The 7616-nt window shown below is 37.3% G+C and overlaps 1 long non-coding RNA gene and 1 pseudogene across 1 annotated transcript; both read right to left on the bottom strand.

The window, feature by feature from the left end:
- Positions 1 to 908: 908 nt before the first annotated feature.
- Positions 909 to 4228, bottom strand: LOC141498016 (uncharacterized). The gene is made up of 4 exons (XR_012471521.1): positions 3914 to 4228; positions 2851 to 2986; positions 1847 to 2088; positions 909 to 1536 (listed from the first exon to the last, which is right to left on the bottom strand). It is a non-coding gene; the product is annotated as an uncharacterized LOC141498016 (long non-coding RNA).
- Positions 4229 to 4232: 4 nt separating this feature from the next.
- On the bottom strand, positions 4233 to 6396 carry LOC141498015 (casein kinase I pseudogene; annotated as a pseudogene).
- Positions 6397 to 7616: the final 1220 nt, after the last annotated feature.

Below are 7616 nucleotides of genomic sequence, written 5' to 3' on the forward strand. Positions count from 1 at the left end.
ATGGAGTTATGTATATACAATAGTAGTGCAAAAGGTGTCATTAGGGAGACATTCCATTTGGAAAAGTAGTCTAAGCATTCATCAAGAGAAGGGATAATACGGGCAGAGCTTACAGGTTCCACCTGGATCCCAATTAGTTCAAGGAAGTGAGAAAAAGGGCTTCAAAGCATTAGTTTGATTACTCCCTTACTTGTCTCTGCCCACTCCCTGAAAATGTATGAGGAGGCAAGAAAACTGATTAGAATATGGTTAGATTACAAGCTATAATATGCCCATATCAGTGAAATCACAACTCCAAAACAATAAAGTACTCAAAATAAGATTTTATTTCTCATTATAAAACAAATATTCCAATTGTTTGAACTGTTAAAAAAACTGAAACTTATTTTTAGAATGGTCAACTAGCAATCCATAATCAATTTTCAAATAATACATTTCAGTTCTAGTTCTCTTGTTAACATAGATCTTTTAGTGAATAAATTTCTCTCAGAGCTTCCTTTTATGGAAATTTGCATAATGCTCTGCAAATTCATAACTCTTATCTACATGTATTATAAATGTACAAAGTTTTACATAAAAATGACAATACAATGTGACCACAATGCATTTAAAATAGCTGGAATATGATTTCAACAATCCTATACTCCAACTCTGAAAGACATTTTTATATGATTCCTGTTGCACAAATGAGACAAGAAAAAAACATACTTTTAGTGCAATTTGTTGTCCTAAGTTCAAAGAACCTTCACAAGACTATTGATAACAAGCAAACATTTCACTTTTTTTTTAAGGCAATGGGGTCAAGTGACTTCCCAGGGTCACAGAGCTAGGCAATAATAAAAGCCTGAGGCTGAATCTCAATTCAGGTCCTCCTGACTCCTGGGCTAGTGCTCTATCCACCAAATCACCTAGCTGTCCCCAGAAAGAACCATTTTTAAAACATTAAACAGGTTCCTACATGACTGGATGTCCTAAAGGATAAGCAGACACAATGTTCCTATAAGATATACTCCCTATTCTAGTCCCATATTCAAGGTTAGGCTCATTTCAGTTGCCTTATATACAGGTCACTATGGGACTGCTAATTTACAGTGAGTTCCTGTGTTAATGAGGCTTCTAAATCTACGTAACAGGGCAGATGCCTAGGTTGGGCATGGGTTGGGGAACAGATGACTACATGGAACAATGGTCCAGGCTAGGGGCGGCTAGGTGGTATAGTGGATAAAGCATCGGCTCTGGAGTCAGGCGTACCTGCATTCAAATCCGGTCTCAGACACTTAAGGATGACCTAGCTGTGTGGCCTTGGGCAAGCCACTTAACCCCGTTTGCCTTGCAAAATCCGAAAAAAAATGGTCCAGGCTAGTCACTTGGAGTCTTGGTGATAGACTACTGTATCATCACAGTAAATGAAGCAATCTATTACTAAAAAATAGCATCAGAGAATCCTTTTGGCCATAAAGTGGTTGGTTGCATTCCTGACCGAGTTGTATTCCCAGGGAAAACCTCTGCAACTTTAAAATCTGACCACTTCCAAACCTGAAAAAGAAAAATGAAAATGAATCCATCCCTTTGAAGGAGTGAAGCTCAATCCTCAGCACCCCCCACCTCTATATCCCCCTTCTCGTAGCAAGTGGTAAATAAAAACACAAATGACACCTTTTAAAATGCATGTTCATAGTATTAGAACATGTGTATAACATTATGAGATCAAAGCAGTCTCTTCCAATGATTACACTTGCTTAGTTCTTGAGACTTTTAGATAAAGTGAAATGGTTAATTTCCACCATTACAGAAAAATTTATCCCCCTCCCCCACATTAAGTCAACACAGTAGAAATTGCAATAACCTTCCCCATCTCTTCTCCAGATATCCCCTTGGTAACATTACAAAATTCAGCAAGTCACAGCACAAGTGTCCAGATGACCCAGTCTTGAATGTTGTATCTTCAGCTAGAAACATCACTTTTGTGTAAAGCTGTAATTTGAATTTTGTCAGGATGTTCACAAATTCACCCAATTTCTGATTCTTCTCTTCTCAAACTGAAGAAAAGGCATGGTCGTCCACTGATGACTGGAACTCCACTTCTGGCTGCAGAAAAAATGGTCACATGTTCAAATTGAATACTTTCATCTTGCTTTAAAGTGTTGAAACAGTTTTAAATTAAAAACTCAGGCTAAAAAAAAATTTAAAGCCCTGAACTTTTTTTTGTCAAATGACAATTTGAATAAAACAACTAAATTTCTGAAAAAGTTTATCATCTAAGGGTATAATAGATGAAAAGATAAGCTCTGGAAAATATTTATTCTAGCTATTACCAAAATAGAATTATGTTTTTTTCCCTTTTACATAAACTTTATGCAACAATAACTTTGAGAGACTAATTTCAACTGACGAAACAAAACCAATTAATAGTTCAAATAGGCTGAAAAAAAAATCCCTAAAAATGCTGCCTATCCCCAAGAGCTCATATATTTTTTAAGTCTGGAGTTCTGAAATAAACCTTAAATGGATAAACATGGCAAGTGTGAAACTATTGCTGAGTCATTTTTTCAAATTACAAAAATTTCATATGGCATTAAGACACAGCAAACAATTCATTCCATATTCAGGATTTGACAAAATTAATGTCTATACCTTTACATTTACACAAAAGGCCTGGAAAGATTTCCGGGCAGCAGGGTTTGGGGTGTTATGTTTGTTTTGGTTTTTTGTACATTTATGATGACATGCTATATACATTGTTCATATTATTGCCTGCAATCATAATTACAGGCTTCTTTTATCCGTCTCTCTTATAGGTGTCAGTTAAAGGAAGAAAATGTTTAAGAGGACCCAGCCAGGCAGCCTTACCTTTCTAGGGGCAATAATCATGTGAACACCTCATAGAGAGCAGTCAGGAGTTGGTATCGATAGGATCACAGCCATTTTGCATGGATGTCGAAGTCTACTTTGTTTAAAAGGCTGTCGACACTTCTGTTCTAATTTTCTGTAAGATTATAGCAAATCAGTAGAGAGCTACTTACTCAATAACGACAGGAGGTACCTGCATCCAACCTTCACAGGTGCAATAGTACTAAGTAGGGAGACAAAACAAGACCTATTCATGTCTGTAACAAGGCTAAATCTAAAATGCTCTGCAAAGCAAGATGATCAGTGTCCCTTAAACACCTATTAAGATTGCAGGAGATGTTGTCACTCATAAATTAGCAAGTAGCATTTTTTTCCTTACAGAAAATTCATTTTGAAATTCACTTTTTTCAAAAAAAAGTTTTCATTTCCAATAAAAAAAATAATTTTCACAAGGATTGCTTTAAATAATAAATTATTTATCTGGAGGTTCAGCTGGATAATGCTTAGTAAGGGTTTTTGTTTTATTTATAGAAAATTTATTTTTAAATTAACTTTTTTTAAGGTTTTTTTTTTGCAAGGCAATGGGTTTAAGTGGCTTGCCCAAGGCCACACAACTACGAAAATTACTCTCTGAGGCCGAATTTGAACTCAGGCACTGCCGACTCCAGGGCTGGTGCTCTACTCACTGTACCACCTAGCTGCCCCAAATTAACTTCTAAAAAGTTTCCATTCCTAACAAAACAACAATTTTTCCCAATCACATTTAATAATAAATGTAGTTATTGTTATTAATGATAATATTAATTATTATAGAAGAAATACTTATATGAATTCTATGTAAACTATAATTATATAATTATAAAAAAGAATCTATAATCAATACTCATTCATTATTAATACTAAATGTAGTTAGTTATTAAGCATAATATTAATTATTATAAAATAAATACTTCTATGAATTCAATGTAAGTTATAATTATATAAATAAGTATAAAACAAAATCAATAATCAATAATTACTCATTATTAATGATACATGTAGTTTATTATTAAAAACGACTTACCTAGAAGTTCACCTGGATGATGCTTAGTAAACTCCTGCGGGAATTCTGCTGTTCCTTGTAGTAAGCACGTGGATAGTCTTTCAGATCCTTAAAAAAATAGCTTCGGTACTTGCTGGCTTGTACTCATACAGGGATTTGAGTTTACAACTTCCAAAGTTCCAAGACAGGAGGAGAAAATTAGGGTGATCAGTTGTGGGTAGTTATAAATATTTCACCTGGGGTTAAAGACTGTTCACATAGCCTCTGAAGGAAATCTCAAAGTCGGATATTTTAAAAATGACTTGTGCCAACCACTTAGGAAACTCATGTCTTTGAAAAAAGAATTTTATTTTAGGTTTGTTTTTTTTTTTTTTTGCAAGGCAAACGGGGTTAAGTGGCTTGCCCAAGGCCACACAGAAAAAAAAAGGGCTGCGGTCCACACGCTCCATCTCAGGATATGAAGAGTAAGTTGATATTAAAGTTAAGTTGGAAAATCTTGCCCTAACCATCGGCAAGTGCCCACGTTGGTAGTTGTACACTAGAGAGTAAAAACTAATGACCTTTTTCGTGTTTTCTGTGCCGAGCTTAGATATCCGCCGAGTTTGGGCCCAGAAGATCTTGCTTACTGTAGCGGTTTATGGTGAAATCAAGTTCTTTTTTGGTTTTCTGAAATTAAGTTCTTCATTGCTTTGTAAAGGCTTTTGGTTTTTTGCTTTCTTGCAATTAAAGGTGTTTCTTTTTTGCTTTGTGAAATCAATGGTTTATTGTTTGCTTTCTAAAATTAAAGATTTTTTCTTTTTGAAATTAAAGATTTTTTTCTTTCTGAAATTAAAGGTGCTTCTTTTTTCCTTTCTGAAATTAAAGATGTTTTTTTTCTTTCTGAAATTAAAGGTGTTTTTTTGCTTTCTGATATTAAAGGTGTTTTTTTTTTGCTTTCTCAATTAAAGTTCTTAATCAACAGTTTGCATGAATAATAACAGTTTTTGAAATTGGGTGACATTTCTCTTCCGGATCTTTTGTTATGCCACCCTGGTCTTCCTGCTTAAAAATCTATTAGCAGGTGACCCTGCCTCATCACCCCATAAGGCTTACCTGACTGCATTAATCTCTGCTTTATAAAGGTCCAGTCAAAAGTATAATCACCTTGCTGATGTGGTAGGGTCACCATTGTGTAAACTTGTTTGAATAGTTGTCTCAGATAGGAATAATCAGGAGTTTCGTCAAAGCGCAGAGCACGGCAGTACTTCAAGTAGGTGGCAAATTGTGGTGGAAAGCCGTAGCATAATTCTTCAATAGTGGTGGATATCTTTTTCTCACTAATCTTTCTATATCTCTCCAACTTACTTTCCCCCTGCAGTCCCTGCCAGGGAAGGCGTGCTCTGCCAAAATATATCAGCACATAAGCAATCGTTTCCAAGTCATCTCTACGGCTCAGTTCGATTCCAAGATGGGCATTGATACTAGCATACCTGGCGGTACCAGTTAGGCTTCTATCGTCTCGGTACCGGATATGTTCTTTGGTTTTGTTATCCTGGTAAGGTTTAGCTAAACCATAATCAATGAGGAATAGTTTGTTGCGGTGCCGTCCCATGCCCATCATCAAATTATCAGGTTTGATATCTCGGTGTATAAAATCCTTACTGTGAAGATATTCAATTCGGGCAAGCATCTGGTCAGCTAACATCGCCAGAGTCTTTAAACTGAATTTCCGAGAGCAGTAATTAAAGAGGTCTTCCAAGCTAGGCCCCAGTAAATCTATAATAAGAACGTTGAATTCTTTCTCTTCACCATACCAATGCATGTGGGGGATGCCTACACCACCCTCAAGCTTTCTGTAGAGATTGCTCTCCCTCATTAACTGCGGGTGGGAGGTACCCTGGGATTCCAGTTTCACGGCCACCTCCTGGCCCGTTAATATATTAGTTGCCAAATAGACCTGGCCAAAGGCTCCGGATCCAATCTTTCTTATTAGCTTATATTTCCCTCCCAAAATAAAATCATCTTCAGGGTCTATCCTACAGGCCATGACCAAAGTTACCCCCGAAAAGTCTGAAAATTAGAAAACCTCCAGAAAGTCAGAAGATAGGTTTAGGGTTGACCAACACGAGGGCTAAGGAATATAACAGGTGCAAAGCTTAAATAAGAGAAAAAGACGAAAAACGCTTGGAAGAAACCAAGGATACGACCTGAAGGAGCAGTGGCTCTCGAAGTTCTGACTCGCGAGAACCAAGCCCCGCCTCAATTCAACCGGAACAATACCCTATCCGTGTGAGAGGGCGGGTTCTAATTTTTATTGGCTCACAATGGGCTCAGAGCCCTGTCAAAAACCTAAGCTCCGCCCATGGCAGACATTTTGTGCCTTCCTGTGGAGCACTCTTTTTTGTAGGTTTTCGCAAGGCAAACGGGGTGAATTGGCTTGCCCAAGGCCACACGGCTAGGTAATTCTTAAATGTCTGAGGCCGGATTTGAACCCGGGTCCTCCTGACTCCAGGGCCGGTGCTTTATCCACTGCGCCACCTAGCTACCCCTGAGAACACTTCAAAAAATACAATAAAATGGCTACGAAAGTACCCAGGGGAGGCGGCTAGGTGGCGCAATAGGGCGGCTAGGAAGTAGGAAGACTTGTAGAGTGTAGTAGAGTGCAAAGAGGAGCCTCAAAGAAAAAAGCGGGAAAATAGAGTTGGAAGAATAATTAGGCTAGGATTTCAAACTAATAAATTCATCATGCCTCCTCTCTCCTCCAAGCAAAATAAACAATGAACGGGGATAGCAGGACAAAATGATTAGCAGAGAATTGGAAAGGAATTGGAGTATATTTATCTAACAGAAATGAGCCAATCGAGAGTTTCTATATCAAGTCAGGGACAAAAATTACGTCATGAGCCAAAACAACAGCTCCCATTTAAAGGTCCATACAACTTGACAGATTTGATCCTCACAATAATGTTGTGAGGAAGCGACCCTTTTTGTCCTTTTTGTTGTTGTTGTTGTTTACAGAAGGGCAGGCAGAATATCTGAGCCACTTTTCCTTTATTACCTTATTTTTACCTCATACATACTCTGAGGAAGGTAGCAATGTTCATTTTATGAATGATAGAACAGAAACAATAAGCTACTTTGCAAATGCTCTACCATTTTCACATCAGAACAGCCTTACCCAATCACTTCAGGTTTACTAAAGGAGACACTGAGGCTCTGCTGTTTTTCACATATTAACACATTTTTACCACAATGCATTGAGGAAACACCTAGCACTGTCATATCCACTTTAGAAAGTAGAAAAAATGAAGTTGTGAGAGCAATTTCATTTTTGTCCTTGAAAAGGAAGATAAAGTTCTCAGAGACTCTTCTAGAATCTTCTCATTATACTTTACAAAGAATCACTGAGGGAGAGGCAGCTAGGTGGTGCAGTAGATAGATAAGGCACAGGACCTTTAGCCAGGAGGACAGGAATCCTGCCACAAACACTTAACAATTGCCTACCTATGTGAACCTGGGAAAGTCACTAAAAAAATAAAACAAATGCTTTAAATAAATAAACTGCAAAAAAATTAAAGACCTCTGAGGGAAGGTTAACTGGGTCATTTTTTTTAAGAACAAAGAAAGAGATCCCCAATATCACCACATTTTTACCTCACAAAAATCCCACGAGGAACGGCTCTTTATATTCCTGTCCAATTTCCAAAAGAGGAAATTTAAAACCTAAGGGAATTTTTATGTTATC

Source organism: Macrotis lagotis, chromosome X (assembly GCF_037893015.1).
Source record: "Macrotis lagotis isolate mMagLag1 chromosome X, bilby.v1.9.chrom.fasta, whole genome shotgun sequence".
Classification (NCBI taxonomy): Eukaryota; Metazoa; Chordata; class Mammalia; order Peramelemorphia; family Peramelidae; genus Macrotis; species Macrotis lagotis.